This window comes from Monodelphis domestica, chromosome 1 (assembly GCF_027887165.1).
Source record: "Monodelphis domestica isolate mMonDom1 chromosome 1, mMonDom1.pri, whole genome shotgun sequence".
Classification (NCBI taxonomy): Eukaryota; Metazoa; Chordata; class Mammalia; order Didelphimorphia; family Didelphidae; genus Monodelphis; species Monodelphis domestica.
The window spans coordinates 567,509,363-567,531,167 of NC_077227.1; the positions used below are offsets into that span (position 1 = coordinate 567,509,363).

At 34.1% G+C, this 21,805-nt stretch overlaps 1 long non-coding RNA gene across 1 annotated transcript; it reads right to left on the minus strand.

Annotated features, from left to right (window-relative positions):
• Positions 1 to 1,636: 1,636 nt before the first annotated feature.
• On the minus strand, positions 1,637 to 17,300 carry LOC130453707 (uncharacterized). The gene is made up of 3 exons (XR_008911218.1): positions 17,226 to 17,300; positions 9,529 to 9,609; positions 1,637 to 1,845 (listed from the first exon to the last, which is right to left on the minus strand). It is a non-coding gene; the product is annotated as an uncharacterized LOC130453707 (long non-coding RNA).
• Positions 17,301 to 21,805: the final 4,505 nt, after the last annotated feature.

Genomic DNA, 21,805 nt, shown 5'->3' on the forward strand with positions numbered 1-21,805 from the left:
TGACTTCCCCAGCTTGACCCTTGAATGCTCCAGCCCCTTCCTTCCACAATTCTAAACAAGTTTACCCCTGATTGTGTAAGTACATCCAATGCCATTCCCTTTTGCTGCCAACCTGATTTGGCTGGGTCAGACAGCAGACAGTCTTTTATCACCCTTTATGCATAGTTCCAAATTGCCCTCCAGAATGGTTGGATCATTTCACAACTCCACCAGCAATGAAAAAGTGTCCCTACTTTGCCGCATCCCCTCCAGCATTCATTACTATCCATAGCTATCATGTTAGCCAATCTGCTAAGGGTGAGGTGATACCTCAGAGTTGTTTTGATTTGCATCTCTCTGATTATAAGAGATGTAGAACACTTTTTCATGTGCTTATTAATAGTTTTCATTTCTTTGGCTGAGAACTGCCTATCCATTTCCCTTGCCCATTTATCAATTGGAGAATGTCTTGCTTTTTGTACAATTGATTTAACTCTTTGTAAATTTGAGTAATTAAACCTTTGTCAGAGGTTTTTATGAAGATTGCCTCCAAATTTGTTGCTTTCCTTCTGATTTTAGTTATATTGGTTTTGTTTGCACAAAAGCTTTTTAATTTGATGTAGTCAAAATGATTTATTTTACATTTTATGATTCTTTCTATGTCTTGCTTGGTTTTAAAGTCATTTCCTTCCCAAAGGTCTGACATGTATACTATTCTGTGTTTGCCTAATTTACTTATAGTTTCCTTCTTTATGTTCAAGTCATTCACCCATTTTGAATTTATCTTTGTGTAGGGTATGAGGTGTTGATCCAAACCTAATTTATCCCACACTATCTTCCAATTTTCCCAGCAGTTTTTATCTAATAGAGGATTTTTGACACAAAAGCTGGGATCTTTGGGTTTGTCATATATTGTCTTGCTGAGGTCACTTGCCCCAAGTCTATTCCACTGATCCTCCTTTCTGTCTTTTTGCCAGTACCAAATTGTTTTGATGACTGCTGCTTTGTAATATAGTTTAAGGTCTGGGACTACAAGGCCCTTATCATATGTGGGTTTTTTTTTTAAATTATTTCCCTGGATATCCTTGATCTTTTGTTATTCCAGATGAATTTTGTTATGGTTTTTTTCTAAATCAGTATAGAAATATTTTGGGAGTTCAATGGGTATGGCACTAAAAAGATAAATGAGTTTGGGTAGGATGGTCATTTTTATTATATTGGCTCGTCCTATCCATGAGCAGTTAATGTTTTTCCAATTGCTCAAGTCTAGTTTTAGTTGTGTGGAGAGTGTTTTGTAGTTGTGTTCATATAGTTCCTGTGTTTGTCTCGGGAGGTAGATTCCTAGGTATTTTATTTTGTCTAAGGTGATTTTGAATGGGATTTCTCTTTCTAGTTTTTGCTGCTGAGCTGTGTTGGAGATGTATAGAAATGCTGATAACTTATGCGGGTTTATTTTGTATCCTGCAACTTTGCTAAAGTTGTTCATTATGTCAAATAGCTTTTTGGTTGAATCTCTAGGATTCTTTAAGTAGACCATCATGACATTTAATTTCTTAAAATGAATAAAAATCACACCCAAGATTTATTTCTGCCTTAGAAAACCAAGTTTCCAAATGAATTTTTCCTTTATTAATAGAAGCATAGCATATTCCATGCATTTCAACTTCTCCCCTATTTAATACTCTCACTCATCTATACCACAGAATCTGAATGCACTCTTCTTTTCTGTCTCTGTTTGCTAACTTTTGCAGCATTTAAGACGTGGACGATCACAGAAGCCATATGGTGCATATGGTCTTGGACAATAACTGAAACAATGGCCACCCACAAAGTCACATTGAAGATAATTTTCAGGTTCCCGCATCCCTGTGGAAAGAACATGAATGTTTCAGAACATTTATTTACAGCCATAGAGAATTTATACTGGACTCTGAAACAGAATTGAGAGAATTTAGCCATAAGCCTTAGATTTTTTAATTTGATTTTTTTAACTTTTAAGATTTTTTTTAGTTACATGTAGAAAATTTGACAATTGTTTTATGACATCTTGTTATTCAGATTCTCTCTCTCCCAGACTTCCCACCTCCAAAAGGCAATAAATTGTCTGATATACATTATGACATTATTGTCCTGCAATACATATTTCTATATTCCTCATTCCATGAAAGAAGACAGGTATCAGACAAATAACTTAAAAATCCTCATGAACAGAATTAAGTGCTAAATGTCATATTTCATCTGTAGTCAAACACCAACATTTCTCTTATTAGTTATATAGATCATCACGAGTCCCTTGGGGGTAATCTTGGAACCATCCTATCCTGACAATATTTCAGTACTGTGAAGTTGATCACCATAAAATATTTCTGTTATCATATATAATGTTTTCCTGGTCCTCACTTCATTTTGCATCAGTGCATAAAACTGTTTTCAGCTTTTTTTAAAGTCATCCTGTTCATCATTTTTGGTAGTGTTTGGTCCTTTTCCCTGATCTCTGATATCTTTACTATATAGACCCACAGTGCACATAATTCTATGATCCTTTGAGCTGGGTTCCATGTTGCTGTCTAGAATGGTTATGTCAGTTCACAGTTCCACCAGTTGTATATCAGTGATCCAGCTTTTCTACATCTCCTCCAACATTTATTGGTTTCCTTTTTGGTCATGTTAACCATAAGTATGAGAGGTAAGATGTGATATCTTGGAGTTGTTTTAATTTGCATTTTTAATCAATACTAATTTGGAGCATTTTTTCCTTATTACAATATATAGCTTTAATTTCCATTATCTAAGAAGTGCCTATTTGTAACCCTTAACTATATGTCAATTGGAGAATACATTGCATGCTTATAAATTTGGAGTTATTTTTCTATATGTATGAGAGAAGGGACCTTTGTCAGAGACATTTGCTATACTTTCCCTACACCCAATTTGTTATTTCCCTTCTAATATTGGTTGCACTATTTTTTCTCTGCTTTTTGTAAATTTCATATAATCAAAATTACTTATTTCATTTTTGTAATGTTTTCTATTTCTTGTTTGGTTATTAAATCTAACTCTAAACTCTGCTGTGTTAATCTAATTTATTTATGATACCACCTTTATATTGAGAATTAATACCAGTTTTGACTATATCTTATTATATTGTCAGAGATGTTTGTCCCTGCCTAATTTCTGCCATATTGTTTTCTAACTTTTCCAGCAGTTTGTGTAAAATGGTGATTTCTTTTCCAAAGAGCTTGGATCTTTGTGTTTATCAAATAATGGGTTACGATGGTCTTTTTACTATTATGGTTTAATTATCTAAACTACTCTCTTCTTTAAGAAATACAAGATTATTTTGATAATTGCCCCTTTATAATATAGTTTGAGATCTGTTTTTCAATGGGCTTCTTTCCTTCAAATCTTTTCATTAATTTCTCTCACATTCTTGACATTTTGCACTTCCAGAAGATTTTTTGTAATTTTTTCTAGCTGTGTAAAATAATTTTCGGGTAGATTGATTATTATTTCAATGAACAATTAATTAATGAGGGCAGGATCATTTTATTGTATTGGTTTAGCCTATCCACTAGAAAATAATGTTTTTACAATTGTTTAGATCTGACTATATTTGTGTGAAGAGTGTTTTACAGTTGCATTCATATAGTTACAAGGAATATTTTAGTAAGGATATTTTAAGGTATTTTATATTGCCTATGGAATTTCCTTTTCTTTCTCAAACTGTTGGACTTTGTTGGAGCCATATAGTAATGCTGGTGATTTGTGTGTCTTTATTTTATATCTTACAAAATTGCTAATGTTCATTTCTGTTACTTCTTTTGGTTACTGCTCCGCTTTTCTCTATGTAAACCATCTTGTCATCAAGAAAGAGTGCTAACTTTGTTTCCTCATTGACTATTCTAATTCCTTCCATGTAATCATCTGCTCTTATTGGTATAGCTGTCATTTCAAGTATAATATTCAATAGTAATCTTGATAATGAACATCTTTGCTTCAGCCTCTATTTATTGCTATATTTTCTGATGTTTTCATAAATAATGGGTGTGTTTTGTCTAAGACTTTGTCTGCATGTGCTGAGATAATGATATGGTTTCTATTGGGTTTTTATTGAAATGGGAAAATCAAATTGGAATAGAGATTGGAATAGTTATCTCACTGATGTAGTTCAGGTCTTATTAAATCTTTCCTATTTGGTAAACTGCTATAACTGTCTTATAACCTCTAGAATCAAATCCACATTATCCTGCTGGATATTTAAATCAACTAATAACCTGACTGTATTTCTCCACTCTTATTACATAATTTATCACACTATTCCATCTATAGCTCACTTAAACTTGTTTCTCATAAAATAGGATTCCATTTATCATCTCTGACCCTTTGTAATGACCATCTCCCACTGGACATTTTCCTTACTTTGACCTCTTGGAAGCATGAATTTCCTTCAACAGTGAGGTCATGGACCTCACTGTTGCAACCAATCCTAATCCTTCAATCTAGTATGCTATTTTCTAACCTTATTACCAGTGATTTATTTATATTTCATATATAATTTTATATATATCTAGGTTCCTGAGATTGTTTAATACTTATGTTTGTAGTCATAATACCTGGTATTAAGGAAGAACCTTCTGATTAATTGATGTATAAGGTACTATGCTTAATACTAGGGAACTATGACTGAAAAAGACATATTCTTTGAGGACAATGAAAATATAATCTGACAAGATATGTAGAGAAGTGAGATAATAGTAAATAAAATTATTTTTGTTCAAAATGACTTTTAGAGTAAGGGACAAATGTCTCATGGTAGAAAGTATTAGGGAAGAAAAATTTCTTGAAGAAGGTGATATCTTGAGGTAGGCCTTGAAGGATAAGAAGAATAATTTTAGGCAATTAATTTTTAGGTTGAGATGGTAAAGTGATCAAAGATGCATAGATAGCAGAGTATATGAATTGCTCAAACATTTACTTTGTATGTGAAAGAATACAGGAGACAGAAATCTACTAAGTGATAATTTAGGGGGGAAAAACAATTATATTGAGTCAATGGACTCTTAAAGACTCTTAAAGAAGGAATTGAATAGAACCAATATAGGAAAGGCACTAAAATTAAAGAATTAGGAAAGACCTGTTCAGCTGATCCATGAAGGAAGCCAGAGAAACAAGTGGTAGAGAAGAGGAAGGAAATTATTGCAAGCATGTCAAATAACCAATGAAAATGTCAATAGCATCATGGAAAGGAATGTCTTTTTTCTTGGAACAATAAGAAAGAGTTTCACTGGATTGAAAGATATGTGTTGGAGTAGAGAATATAAGAAAACTGAATGGTATAATTTCAGAAAAAAATACAAGAATTAAGAGATTAGGAAAGACTTTTCGATCTGATCCATAAAGGAAGCCACAAGAAACCAGGAGATAAAGCAAAGAAGGGAGTTACATTTCCCTAAATAATAGGGATTTAGAGCATTTTTGCATGATGATAGAGAGCTTTAATTACCTTGTTTGAGAACTGCATTTTCATATTCTTTTGACCATTTATCAAATGGGGAGTGCCTTGTATCAATTCATTATTTTATGTATTTGAGAAAGGAGAAATTTATTAGAGGAAGTTGTAAAAAATTTTCATACTATTATTATTACTATTATTTTCCATTCTATTTACACTGGTTTAATTTATGACCTCCACCTTCTCCAATTTTCTCATTTTCTGTCAGCCCCACACCTCATCTTATAACCTCTTCTTGTCCTGTTTTCCTATAGGGTAAAATAGCTTTCTATACCAAAATAATAGTGTATATTCTTCCTTTATTAAGAACATTCTGATCAGATTAAGGTTCATGAGATTTCCACCGCACTTCCCACATCTTCCCATCTATTTGAAGGCTCTTTCATGACTCTTTTAGTTCAATAACTTACCCCATTCTATTTTTCCCTTCCCCTTTCCTCCCAAGAGATTCCTCTTTCCCGTGCTTTAATTTTATTTTGTCTTTCATATCATCACATCAGATTCAATTTACACCTTCACCCTCTGTCTATGTATACTCCTCCTAACAGCCCTAATAATGACAAAATTCTTTGGAGTTACAACAAACATCTTCTGACATAGGGTTGTAAATAGTTTAACCTTATCCCCTATCTTTTGATTTCTCTTTTTTATTTACCTTTTAATACTTTTCTTGAGTCTTGTATTTAAGCGTCAAATTTTCCATTCAACTCTGGTCTTTTCATCAGAAATAATTGAAAGTTCCCTATTTCATTGCCTATTCATTTTTTCTAAAATATTATGCTCAGTTTTACTTGGTAAGTGATTCTTGTTTGAAACCCTAGCTTGTTTAACTTCTGTAACATATATTCCAGGCCCTCAAATCCTTTAATTCTCTATTCTATATCAAATTCTTGTGTTACCCTAATTGTGACTCCATAATATTTCAATTTTTTTTGTCTGCTTCCAAGATTTTCTCCTTGACCTGGAAGTTTGAGAATGTGGCTATAACATTACTAGGAGTTATACTTTGTGGATGTCTTTCAGGAGGTAATTAGTAGATTCTTTCCATTTCTACCTTGACTTCTAGTTCTACAATGTTAGGGCAGTTTTCCTTGATTTCTTGAAAGATGATGTCTAAGCTTTTTTTCAATAATGGATTTCAGGTAGCCCAAAAATTCTTAAATCATTTCTCCTATATTGATTTTACAGGCCAGTTGTTTTGGTCATTAAGATGTTTCATATGTTCTTTTCTGTTTTCATTCTTTTGGATTTTAATGTTTCTTGATGTCTCATGGATTCTTTAGATTCAACTTGTCCAATTCTAATTTTTAAGGTTTGATTTTTATAAGTGAACTTATGTGCCTCCTTTGTGATTTGGCCAATCCTCCTTAATAAAAATTTCTTTTCTTCAGACAATCTTTGTACCTGTTGTATTTTTTCCAAAGAATTAATTCTATCTTTCGCAAAGCTTTTACTTCACTACATTTTGTATATTTTTTTTTCCCATGTGGAAGATTCAGATTATAAAGGAGTCATTCTCTTCTTTGGATTTTTGAGCCCTTTTCCCAATTGGCCTATTCTGTGTTTTTAAACTATTAATTTTTCAGTATTTTCTAACACATCTTTTACCAGATTGTTGACTCTTTTTTCATGATTTTTCCAGTATCATTCTCTTTTCATTTCCCAATTTTTCTTCTACCTCTCTTATTTGATTTTTAATATTCTTTTTTTTTAATTCCTCCACTAATTCCTTTGGGGTTTGAAATAAGTTAATAGTTTGCTTGGAGGCTTTAGATGCAGCAAGATTAAGTTGTTATTTTCTGAATTTGGGTCTACACTGTCACCAAAATAACTTTTCATGTTGTTGTTGTTTGCATATTTTCCTACTTTTTTCTTTTCTTTAAAAAATGGTTAAAGTTTGGTTCAGTAACTGTGGTGAAAAGAACTCTATTCCAAGATTCAAGTTCTTTGTGCAGATGTCTTCAGAGATAGCTGTGGGGATCTATCTGCTTTCAGTTTTTCCAAGGTTGTATCATGTATGCAGGGATTTGTTTAATATTCTCTGGGCCACTGCTAATTTATACAAATTAGCTCAAGTACCCTTTTCATCTCTGGAACTGTGACCAAGGCATATAGATACCCTGTGGCTGAAAGTGCTGATATATTCTAGTGCTCTGCTAGAATGAAACTCTTCCTCAGGGATGTGACCTGGTTTTGTGTATGGGCAATGTAATAAGAATCTTGCAATCAGACCAGCAAAAGGACCCTTGTAATCTTCTTCCCAAAAGTTGTCAGAATCTCATCATCTGTGGATGAGAGCTCCAGAAGCCTTCCCTGCTATGTCAGTTATACCCACAATATGTTGCTATTGTGTGGCTCACCCTTGTGCTGTGTGCTCCATCTTCACAGAGATTCACTAAATCCCTTGTGCTGGCCTTCTAAGTTGTTGTGAGCTGAAAGAATACTTCACCTTTTATTTCTGTGGGTTATGCTACTCCAGAATTTGTTTTGAGGCTTTGGGGAAGGTAATTTGGTAGAAATCAGTGAGGTCCATCCACCTTCTCCACTATCTTCAGGTATTCACTGAAGAAATGTTTCAAAGTTGAACTCAATAGACCTTGGCTACAGATTGTGTAGAGGAGATGATAGTTGATGAATACTAGAAAGTAAACCATTTGTGATGCTAAGAGGCAGAGATGATGGTAATACTTGGAATAAATAATGGTAATACATGGATACAAAGAAAGGAGCCTTAAGAATAGGAAGAAAATTTAAAATAGAGAGGTTTTGGAGGGAAAGAGTAATACAGTTTGCACGCTCAATTCAAGATGTCATTAATAGGCGGTTATGAAATAAAAACTAGAGATCATCAGAGAAGTTAAGCCACAAGTATATTTGAGAATCATGAACTGATAGGTGATAACTGCATGGAACTGATGCTATCACCAAGTGAAATAGAGATCAGTATCTCCATTAAGAGTAAATTTTTGGGGTCTATTATTCTCCTTTCCTTCTTCCAAATGCTTGGCTAGGACAGAATACAAAATACTCAGTTATAGAACATTGTATTTCAAAAACACTGGAATCCACAGATGTAGAAGAGGGCTAAGATTGTACACAGAGTGGAGATTAGTGTGTCCTTAGGTGGACAGAAGGGAACCACAGCACTTACTGGAATCCCAACTGAACCGTTAAAATGCTTATACATGAATAACAGCTCACAATTCCCTACCTCTGGCCTAAATACATCATCTACACAACAGCCTTGGAAATTACACTGTGCAGTAACAAATTGGAGTCCAGGGAGTTTCATAAATTTATCTTAGATCACTCCAAGATTTGGTATAAGCTAATTCTTTAGGGAGATATAATGTGGAAAAGTGAGATTCAAGCCCAGATCCTCTTGTTCCAAAAGCAATGGTTTAGCCACTCCATCAGGTGATGCCTAGGTAGATAAAGAGTTAAATAACACCCTCCCCATCGCTCTATATAAATATAACATAATAGGAAGGCACTTCTGAATATTTTCTTTCTACCTTGCATCTCATGCCTGATACTTTCAGTATGACCTTAGGAGAAGCACATAAACTTTTTGGCCTTAGTTTTTTTTTTTCTTTTTTCCCATCTATGAAATGAATGAGTTTTTACTAGAATATATTTTAGCTTCCTTCCAATTTAGGAGCTGATGCTCTCATTCTTTGTGTGATACATATGGTATAATAGCTGTTCTGACTTCCCATGGTTTTTAAGAATTCTTTTAAATAAGGAGTGACCTCCCATTGGTTCAAAGTCTCTTATTCTTCTTGCTTTTCTTCCTTCTGACTAAAACAATTGCCTCTATTATGCTCCTAAATGAATACTATTCTAATAAGCTCCTTGGACTCAATAAAAGCATATTTTCCCTTGCTGTTCTTTAGGCAGGTCCCAGGAATAAGTTCAATTGTCATTAGTTACAAACAATGTAGGAGAGGGCTGACTGAATTAATTGGAATATATATTGGGAGATATATTGGGATATATATATCCCAAACCTTTTCATTTCTCATTCTGAATCTTACCTTTGACAGCATAGGGAAATACCAAAAAAAGCACCATATACATCAGGTAGAGAGTCCTCATGGTCAGTGACAACCTAGAACCTTAGAATCATAGAAGACATGAAGGGAGGACAACTTAGCAGAAGATAGAATAAAATACAAATAAGACAAGAACAGACTAGGAAATACCCTATTTACCTTGGTTCAGCTAATAATACCTCTTTTTTTAAAACCCTTACCTTCTGTGTTGGAGTCAATACTGTGTATTGGCACCAAGGCAGAAGAGGTAAGGGCTAAGAAATGGGGGTCAAGTGACTTGCCCAGGGTCACATAGCTGGGAAGTATCTGAGGGCAGATTTGAACCTAGGACCTTACATTTCTATGTCTGGCTTTCAATCCACTGAGCTACACAGCTGCCCCTAAATAATGTCACCTCTTAAATGTCTGAAACTGTCTAAACCCAGGTCTTCATGGCTTCAGTGTGGCCCCTCTAACAACACTGCCTCTCCTCCATACAAAATTATAAAAATTCTTGAATATGTTTTATCATATAGATATTCCATCTCTTCAAATGATAAAAATCATACCCAAGATTCATTTTTGCCTTAGAAAACAAAGGTTCCTAATGGATTTTCCTTTATTTAAACAAGCATAACATCTTCCATGTATTTTAATTTCTCCCCTATTTTATACACTCATTCTTCTATACAGACTCTGGATGCACTGTTCTTTCATGCTTATGTTTGCTAACATATGCATCATTGTTTGTTTGGGGTTTTTTTACTCTTTTGACTCTGACAGACACCAGAAGCTATGTATTGTTTTGGACAATGAAAAAAAAATGGCGACCCCCCCAACCAACATTGCAACATATTTTGGATATCCTCCATCCTTGTGGAAAGAAAAACATGAATATTTCAGAATCTTTGTTTATGTTTATGTCACAGATAAGTTATGCTAGATTCTGAAGAATTGATAGAATTTAACCCTAAACATTTGTTTCAATAATTTCATTTTTTGACTTTAAAAATTTTTTCAGTTTCATGTAAAACTTTTTTGACAATTGTTATCTGATGTGTTTCTATTCAGATTCTCTCTCTCCCAGAATCCCCTCCTCCAAAAGGCAATAAATTGTTTGATATAGGTAATAACTGTGCTGCCATTAGATAGATACTTCTATATTCCTCATTACATAAAAGAAAATGTGTATATTATTTACAATAAGAAAATCCTTGTGAAAAGAATTAAATTAAAAAATGCCATATTTGATTTGCAGTTAGAGGCCAACATTTCTTTCATTGGTTAAAGATAGCATTCTTTATCATGAGTCTCTTGGGGTAAAAGTGGTACTGTTCTTTCCTGATGATATTTCAGTAGTTTGAAGTTGATCACCATACAATATTTTTGTTATCATATACAGTGTTCTGCTGGTCCTTCTCACTTCATTTTACATCAGTACATGAAACTGTTTCCAGCTTTTTCTGAACTTATCCTCTTCATTATTTTTGGTAGAGGTAGGTCCTTTTCCCTGATCTCTGATCTCTGGGACATAGAACCACAGTGCACATAGTATTATGGTCCTTTCAGCCTGGTTCTATATTCTCTCTAGGATGGTTTCATCAGTTCACAGTCCAACCAAAAATGTATCAGTAATCCTGTTTTTCTTCATTCCTTCCAATATTTATTTGTTTCATTTTTGGTCATGTTAACCAATATGAGCAATGAGATGTGATATCTCAGATTTGCCTTTTTTATCAATATTGACTTGCAACATTTTTTCCTATATGACTATAGAGAATTTTAATTTCTTTTTCTGAGAAAGTACCTATGCATATCCTTTGAATATATGTCAATTGTAAAAAATATTAAATATGTAAATGAGGAGGAGAAATGGAATCCCCAACCACTTAAGTCAGGACTAGAGTATGGTAGAGATGGAATAGAGTTATGCGCCTCCTTTTTGATTTGGCCAATCTTCCTTCATAAAGAGTTATTTCCTTCAGCTAATTTTTTTGCTTGTTTCCCCTTCTCCAAAGAATCAATTTAGTATTTCACAAAGCTTTTACTTCACTGCAATTTTGCATATATATCTTTTCCCTCATGGAAAATTCTGCTTTTTAAGTAGTTCTTCTCTTGTTTGGATGTTTGTGTCCTTTTACCAATTGGCCTATTCCATTGTTTAAGCTATTAATTTCTTCAGTATTTTCTTATATCTCTTTTACCAAGTTATTGTCTTTTTTCATGATTTTTTTCTGTATCATTCTCATCTCATTTCCCAATTTTTCTTCTGTCTCTCTGATTTTATTTTTAAGATCATTTTTAACTCCTCCATTAATTCTTATGGGGTTTGAAAGAAGTTAATATTTTGTTTGGAGGCTTTGGGTGCAGCAATATTAACTTGTCTTCTGAGTTTGAGTCTACACTTCCAGTTAGGAGCTGATGCTTTCATTTGTGTGATGCTCATAGTATATGAAATATTCTCCTTTTCCCTGACATGACCTATCATGTTGTTTAAGAGTTCTTTTAAATATGCAGTGACCTCCCTCCATTACAGAGTCTCTTATCCTTCTAGATTTTCTTCCTCCTGGACAAAAATGCCCCATTTATGTACCCAAAAGAATACTAATCTAATAAGCTCCTTAGACTCAGTTAAATCTTATTTTCCCTTGCTGTTCTTTAGGCAGGTCCCAGTAATAAGTTCAATTGTCTGAAGGTACAAACAACTTAGAAGGGGACTGACTGAACCAATCCTACATGTATATATAAATATTTCCCAAAACTTTTTGTTATTCATTCTAAATCTTACCTTTGACAACATAAAGAAATACCCAAAAGAGCATCATATACATTATGTAGAGAGTGCTCATGATGAGTGATTGCTTAGAGCCTTGGAATTATAGATGACATTAAGGGAAAACAACTTAGCAGAAGATAAGACAAAATACAATTAAGGCCAGAACAGGCTAGAGGTAAACACCAATTTACCTCGGTTCACTTAATATCACCTCTTAAATGTCTGAAACTGACTAAAGGAACATTCCCAGGAGCTTGGAGTACTGCAATATTCATTGGCCTTGGAAATTATTAAACATTAACGAACATTAAAATTTAATATAGAGTTGTTGAAAAAATTGTGAAGTTCTACAGTAAGCCTTATCAAATATCCCATAATTTTTTTTTAATCTCAAAGGATTCTTTGTCAAGTGGACTCAATTCCCTCTATCTCTGGTGACAAACAGAATGGTTTCAAGAGTAACAACTTGAATGTTGTGGCTAAACTACCTTCTTTCAGAGGCAGCTCTTTCTTATATAAATGCCTTTGAACCAAAGTTTGTCATCCTAGAGGTGTTAAAGAATTTCTAAACCATGGTTCCTAGACAACCCATTGAAAAATCTCATCTATCCCCAAAGAATATATTGAAAGTCTGTTGGAAAAGAGTAGATTGGTTCACAGCCAGTTTAGGGACACAGATAATTTAAAAAAATAAGTCCCCAAAGAGTAGAGACATTCAAGTGTCCCTGCGCCATCACAACTTTTGTCATCATGGTTTCAATGTCAAGGATTGCCATAAGAAATTAGGTGAGAATTTTTGCAACTTTTGCGGAACTGTAGATGACACATAATGGCCAACAAGTGACATAGGAAAACTTTAGAAATTCAGAAATGCATTTACTATATGTATAGTGTTGTATAACATCAATATATTTTATCTTTTAATATCACCAATATATTAAATATCTTTTTTTAATGTTAAAATTAGTAAAAGTTAAGGTATGCCAGAGAATATGGCAGTAAGATGATTTTATGAAGGTTTAATAGGTCCCAGATGCAATACACACTTAACCAAATTGGTCACCTAACTAGCCTCACCATTGTCCTGGATCATTACATTGCTTCTAGTAGAGAAATTCATTATGTTCATTTGTGCCACAGTGTATCAGTCTCTGTATACACCTTTTTCCTGATACTACTCCTTTCACTCCACTTCAGTTCCTGGAGGTCTTTCTAGTTCACATGGAATTCCTCTAGTTCATCATTATTCTTTCAGCACAATAGTATTCCATCATCAACAGATACCACAATTTGTTCAGCCATTCCCCAATCAAAGGGCACCTACTCATTTTACGCTTTTTTGCCACCACAAACAGAGTGGCTATAAATATTTTTGTACAAGTATTTTCCCTATTATCTCTTTAGGGTACAAACCCAGCAGTGGTATGTCTGGATCCAAGGGCAAGCATTCTTTAAAAACCCTTTGAACATAGTTCCAAGTTGACTTCCAGAAAGTTTGGATCAATTTCCAACTCAACCAGAAATGCATCAGTGTTCCAATTTCCCCCCAAAACCTCCAACATTTATTGCTTTCCTTTGCTGTCATATAGACCAATCTGCTAGGTGTAGGGTAGTACTTCAGAGAAGTTTTTATTTGCATTTCCCCAATTATGAGAGATTTAGAACACTTTTTCATATGCTTATTGAGAGTTTTGATTCCTTTATCTGAAATCTGCCTATTCATGTCCCTTACCCATTTATTAAGTGGGGAATTGCTTGATCTTTTGTACAATTAATTTAGTTCCTTATGGATTTGAGAAATTAGACCTTTGTCAGAGGTTTTTGTTATAAAGATTTTTCCCCAATTTGTTGCTTCCATTTGCTTGCATTACAATAACTTTGTTTGTACAATAACTTTTAAATTTATTTTAATTTAAATTACTCATTTTATATTTTGTAATACTGTCTATCATTTGCTAGATCTTAAATTCTTTCCTTTCCCATACATTTGACAGGTACTCTATTCTAAGTTTACCTAATTTATTCATGATTGCATTCCCTATATTTAAATCATTTACCCATTCTGAATTTATCTTGGTATAGCATATGAGATGTTGATCTAAATCAAATTTCTCCCATCCTATTTTCCAATACTCCTAGCAGTTTTTGTGAAATACTGGGTTCTTGTCCCAAAAACTGGAATCTTTGGTTTTATTGTACACTATTTTGCTGAGTTCATTTACAAAGAGACAAATCTAATAATCCTGTCTCCTGTCTCTTAGCCAATACCATATTGTTTTAATGATCATTGCTTTATAGTACAGTTTAAGATCTGTTACTATTAGGTCCCCATCCTTAACAATTTTTCTTTAATTTTCTTGATATGCTTAATATTTTGTTCTTCCAAATGAAATGTTACAATTTTTCTAAATCCATTAAAAAAGCTCTTTGGTATTGTGATTGATATGGCTCTGAATAAGTAAATTAATTTGGATAGCATTGTAATTTTTATTATATCCGCTCATCCTACCCATAAGCAAGTAATGTTTTTTTTCATTTATTTAGATCTAGTTTTAATTGTGTGGAAATTGTTTTGTGTTTGTGTCCATATAATTCCTGGGTTTGTCTCAACAGATAGATTCCTAAATATTTTATATTGTCTAGGGCAGTGATGGGCAACCTTTTGAGGTTAGTGTGTCAAAATTCACTAAAAAACTATATATTACTGATTGCAATAATTCACTCAGTTTAATCAGTATCTATCAATTATCAGAGTAAAGAGATAAAATGATCTCTAATCTAAGCAGCCTAAAAAATACTGAATCTACAGATATTGGGCTTCCTTGCAATTTTGATTCTTTGGTTTTTGTCTTTCATATTCAAAGGGGACCAAAATGATATCACTGGTGATGTCTTTTGACTCACACATGAATTAGATTGCAGTGAGGCAGAGTTAAACAAGGTTCACAGCCTCTCTCTTCCAGAGACATCAAATTATTGTAGCAAGAAAAAAAAAAAGTCAAGACGACTGGTGATGGCTTTGGATGCAGTGGATGACCTTGATTTCTTTGATACATAATCAAGTTCTTAGTATTCCACAGAGCCACCTTCATGGCCATTTCAACAAAATGTTATAATTTCCCCTTTGGGTAAGAGAAGTCTTCGTGTACCTCAGATAGACATCTTCCTAAGTCTTCAACAATTTTGAGGTCTGTCATTTAGCCTCAACCTAGTTTAGCTTACCTGTTGAGATATTTTACTGGAGTGCAATCACTGCAAATTTTATAGATTCTTTCAGCCACAAGTTAGAAATGGGTGGCAGATGGACACGCATAAAGAAAAAAAGTTCTTAAAAGAACTCAGGAAGCCCTGAAACCAGAGCTACTAGTCTTCTCTGAAAACCACATGCCAAGTAGGGAAATATAGAAACCACAGGCAAATTTTATTAAAACTATATGCTTACTAAAATGTATGAAGTATAATACAATATTATGAGAAATTTTCCGTCATAAAATACATCAGTAGATTATAAATTCAGTTTTTCACAAAGTGAATATGAAACAAAGCTGGGGGTAGTGCACAATGCTAGGTTGCTCAATGGATTGAGAGGCAGGCCTATGGAGAAGAGGTCTTAGGTTCAAATTTGGTCTCATACAGTTCCTAGCCATGTGACCCTGGGCAAGTCACTTATCCCCTGTTGTCCAGCCCCTACTGCTCTTCTATCTTAGAACAAATGCACAGTATTGATTCTAAGACAGAAGGCTAGGGTTTAAAATTAAATGAGAAAATAAATAAATAAATGAAATAAAACTAGGAAATATATTACACATTATTTAGAATAAAAATTGAAATCAGCAAATAAAGATGAAAAATAAAGAGATATATGTATGTATATGTATATGCAAATGTATATATATTAATATATAATATATATGCAAAACATAGCAACATTAAGGGCAATGGATCTCTGACCCTTTGCTTTTTATATTCCACTCCTGAATATGCTGATATAATTTCTAAAAGTGTCACTGGATAGAAGAAACTTGTGAAAGAGAAATAGGGTATATCAAGTTATCCAAAGCAGGTGTCTGCTAGCAGTGTAGCAGTTGTGCAATTGTGAGAACATTTATGTATGTATTGTTATAATTAAAAATTCCTGAAGAGCATATCTTAAGTCATAATTATTTATTAAATGATAAAAATGGACCAGAGAAAGAGAAACAAACAGATAAATTTGGCGGGACACTTCCCCTTCTTTTAGCTGGGGCCCAATTACATACCCACTCACTCAGGATTCCAAGGAAAATGGCTTCTCCTGTTTCCACAGACTACACTGAACCTTCCTGATCGGACTAACCCAAAGTTTTACTATTTCAAATAAACTAACGCTATTGTCTTTATCATTCATAACTTTGCCTCCAAGTAAAAAAATAACAAAGGCTAGCTGGCTGAGTCTCAGCAAGAACCCAGTTAGGACTCTTGAGCCTTAGAAGACTCAGACACCAAACGAAAGACGTGGTCGTGCTTTGGTCTTCTAAGAATTAAAACAGTCTATAAAATCAGTAAAGAATAGTCAATAGTGTTTCCTAAATTGAAAAAAGAAAACACTTAGTTCCTTCAGGTCTTTCCCTCCTTTCCTTCTACTGCAGACAGTGAGAGAGAGAGTGGGAAATGTTACAAGGGAATCACTTTAAAAGACTGATATATATTAATTAAGGTCGCCAAGGAATTCAGCTATGTAATTCCTAAATGAAAACTCAAGTTTGCAGTCAATCTTTTATGGAGTTTAATTACAATAGGAGGAAGAAAGGAATTAGAGATAGAGAGAGAGAAAAAGGGAGAGAAAGGAATAGGGCTTAAATACCCCTTCTGTTTAGGCTGGGCCAAAAGGCCCAAGCCCTTAGATAGCTGGGGCAAAGAAAAGAGATCAGTCCCTATTACTCACGTGACCAAAATGGAGAAACAGTCTCCGGGGCCCCCACCTTCAGCTTCCTTCAGAGCAAGCTTCTCAGAGTCCACTGCCACCACTCTGATCAACTCCTCAACCACCCCTGAGTCTCCATACCCCCCTGATCTTTAAGGAAACCATCCAAGTTGCCTCCCCTCAGTTCTCACATCTACCAATCACTGTCCATCAATTTCCCTGTGCCAATGGAGGCTCTAGCTTAACCCAGGACTGCCCAGAGGCTTTGCACATGTCTGTTGAAGGTCATATTTTCAAATGATTAAATCTTTGATCCTTTGCTACAGCCCTTTCTAAATCCTGTTAACCTGAGTAGGGTAGAGATTGGAATAATTAAATTTTGATCTAGGCTGCAGCCCTTACTCAATCCTGTTAGGACTGAATAGGGTGGAGATTGATTCCAAGTATCTCCATTGTATCAATTCTAAAATCAATCATGACTCAAAGAAATTCCTGTTCTATGCTTAAGCATAGGTCAAAGTCCTTTCCATTGTTCAGCAAAAGGTTTCTGTCCTAAAGTAATCTGAAGAAGGGAAGAGAAGGAACCTCCCATGCCAATGGGGTTCCCATTCCAATAGACTATCAGTAAGAAATTTTCCAAGTATGAAATATCCCAATGGTGAAATTTCCAACATTTATAAGTCTAAGGAATTTTGAGGTTTACAGAAATGTAGAAATGGAGATTTTTAACCCTAGACTTCATTCCCCAGAAATCTTTGGTATTTACCAGAATTCCTTATAATCTCTCCTGCATCTCCACATTGGTGAGATCATGTTTTGGGTATTCAACTGGCAGTAATCCAGTTGAATCTCTTTCCTCTCTTCTTGCATCATGTATCATGAGCAGTGATGGTGGTAAGGTGGGGAAAATTTGAAAATGGCAAACCTGTCATGGACACATAGTTTTTATTTTGTATCTTCTTTATTGCTTGATTTCTAATGATATTTAATAAACCTCATAAAAATGTAATAATTCTTTTATTAGAGATGTAATTTTAATTTTTACAGTTTTGCCAACCACAAGTTGAATGAGAACTCAATTTTTTAAGATAGCCTAGATAATTTTTAAAGCCACATATCTCTTGCCAAAGCTTTTTCCCCACCCCACCCACCCACCCTCACAAAGCCACTTCTCCTGATTCAGCTCACTCCTGCTGCTAAATTCCAGTGACTAGCTTCTACTCCTGATCCTGCTCCTGCTTCTGCTATCCACTCCTGCCTCCAGCCATCCACTCATGACCTTCTTGACCCAGATTGCTCACCTGGCCCCAACCCTAGCCTCAGGCCCCAGCATCTCTTCTCCTGATGTCTGGACTGTGACCCAGATCCCTCATCCAACCTGGGACTAGCCACAGGACCCAGGCTGCTAGTAGCTACCCCTATGTCTTCGGAATCACAAACCAAATGCTAAAAAACTGGGGTGTTCTTTCCTTAGGCAACAATTAACCTCCACATGGTGGGGGACCATATGGGATGCAGGGGAAACAAGGAGAAGAATGAGACTTTTCTAAACAGGAAGTTGTTTACAAGCATGGCATATTCTATGAGACTGCCTATTTCAAACAGCTTCCAGATTTAGAATGTTTGTTTGTTTTTTTTTTTTTTTCATGAGTACACTGATTCTTTTACTTATCTTACCTGAGATTCAAAGAAGATATTCATCTCCCAGGAACTCTTTGCCATTTGGGACTGCCCATTTTGATATTCCTAAAACCCATGTTCTCCCTTGCTATGGGAGATCCCACAGTACTGGCAAAAGGAATCTCAAAGGATAAACAAAATGAACTTTAAAGAGTCTGGAGGTTATACTTTTAAGATATTTCAGACTTCAGTGTCTTATAAATGCCTCTGTATTATTTTGTATTTTGCTGATTTGTTTGTTCAAGATTTAAATTTGTGGGGTTTAAGTTTATATATTAATGTATTTAATACTATTCTGTTACATTGAATCATTTTAGTGTACTGGGTTTTAACTACTGTTATATTCTATTTCATTTCCCCTATAACTATATCGAATAAATATTATTGAATAAGCCCATTAAAAAAACAAAAACACAAATTTTTCTTCAATTTTTGTCTTTGTAAATTGTCACATAGAGAAGAGAAGTACTTTATAAGAAAAAACTGGTTACTGTTGTATAACAATCTTTGGGAGCTAAATTCTAGCTATTATTATTATTATTGATGTTGTTATTGTTGTGGTTAACATAATTTCTTTATCTGTTTTCTGAAATTTTCCAAATTAAATACTCTGTCATATACATGTAAGGATAATTTTGTATCTTCTCCCATTGTTTATACATCTTAATTATCTTTATTCTTTTTTTTTGTTCTAGCTAGCTCACTTACTAGAAAAGAACCAGAACATGTTCACTTCATTTATTTTCTTAGAGGAAAAGATTCAAGTGTTTTCTTATTATAGATGGTATCAGCTTCCATTTGTAGACATATACTTTAATTTTAAAGAAAGGTCTTTCTTTGTATAGACCTTTAAATATTCCTAATGCCAAATTTTCTCAAATACTCATACAATTTAGTGGTTTTAATTGTATGATGACTCAGATACAAATATATTTAAATCGTACACATTGCCTTCACAATGTTAAACTATTCTAGTATCCATTATTTAAATCCAATTAAGTGGTGGAAAATAATTTTTAAATATATTTTAATAGTCTCTTTTCCAAGTTTTTCTTGAAAACTTTCCCCCTGCTATTCATGACTGAAACTGGTTTACCCTGTTTCTTTCTCTGCTTTTTCCTACCTGGTTTAGATATCAACCTTTTCTCCATTTCTGCTCTGAGGCCACTTTGTGATATTTATTTGAAGGCTTTTTGAGTAAATTCCAGAATATTCAACCAAGACAAAAACTTTGAATACATGACCAATAATGGACTTTTTGTCTAGCCTGATGAATCATCCTCACATAGAACCTAGAGACTCTTTGCTCAAGGACTAGTTAACAGGAGTCACATTTTTTTTTTTGTCCAGATCAGTTGTTAAATTAGGGAACCTAAGAGTAGAAAGATTAGAATTTTCAGGAGAGGAAACACTTAAAACAATGAAATTCAACTTCTGGAGGAAGTATGGACTAAAATAGGGAGAGGTACTAGTACTCGGATTTTATCACTATCGGGAACTTGTAGGTAATGAAATATCCTCTACCAATGGATTTCTATACTTTATTGTCACTTCAAGTTAATTTTTCCTTGTTTACAAGATCCATTTTCTTTCCCTTCCCTTTCCCCTCCCCCCTGCCAGAGCCAAAAAGCTATATTACTGACTTGTACAAATGTTATCACCTGATACCTATTTCCATATTATTCATTTTAGTATAGATTATTTAAAACCTAACCCCCCAAATCACATACCCATATATACATGTGATAAGTAATATCAAGTGTTTTGTTTTTACATTTCTACTCTCATAGTTCTTTCTTTCAATATGAATAGCATTCTTTCCAAGAATTCCTTCAGGGAAGCCCTGGCTTGTTGTGTTTCTACTAGCAGGAAAGTATATTACATTGGATTGTTCCACAATATTTTAATTTCTGTGTACAATGTTCTCCTGGATCTATTCATTACACCGTGCTTCAGTTCATTGGGGTTCTCCCAATAGATATAGAAATACTACTGATCATCAAGCCTTACAGCAAAATAGAATTCTAACATCATTATATACCACAATTTGTTCAGCGATTCCCCTACCCAGGAACTGCCCTTCATTTTCCAGGTTTTTTGCCACCAAAAAGAGTACAGCTATGAATATTTTAGTACAAATATTTTCCCTTATTACCTCTTTAGAGTATAAACCTAGTAGTGGTATTGCTGGATCAAAGGGTATGTATTCTTTTAAAGTCCTTTGGGTATAATTCCATATTGCCTTTCAGAATGTCTGAATTAATTCACAACTCTACCAGTAATACATTGGTATCCTGAATTTGCCACAACCCCTCAAAAATTTATTTTCCTTTACTGTCATGCTAGCCAATCTCCTAGAGATGAGAACACTTTTTCATGTGCTTCATGATAGTTTTGATTTTTTTACCTGAAAACTGCCATGTCTCTTGACAATTTGTCCATTAGGGAGTAGCTTGATGTTCTGTACAATTGACTTAGCTCCTTATGATTTTGAGAAATGAGAACTTTCACAGAGGTTTTTATTATAAAAATTATTTCACAATTTGTTGTTTCCCTTTTATTTTTAATCGCATTGATTTTGTTTGTATAGAAAATTTTAATTTAATATAATAAAAATATTCATTTTACATTTCATAGTGTTCTCTATCCCCTGGTTGGTCTTCAATTCCTTCCTTCCCCATAGATGTGACAGGTATACTATTCTATGTTCACTTAATTTACTTATGATTTTCCCTCTTTATTTTCATGTCATTTCTCCACTATGAGTTAATCTTGCTATAGGGTGAAAGATGTTGATCTAAGCCTAATTTCCCCCTACTTTTTTTCAAATCTCCCAGTAGTTTTGACAAATAGTGTGCTCTTGTCTCAGAAGGTGGGATCTTTGGGTTTGTTGAACACTATCTTGCTAAGTCTACTCCTTT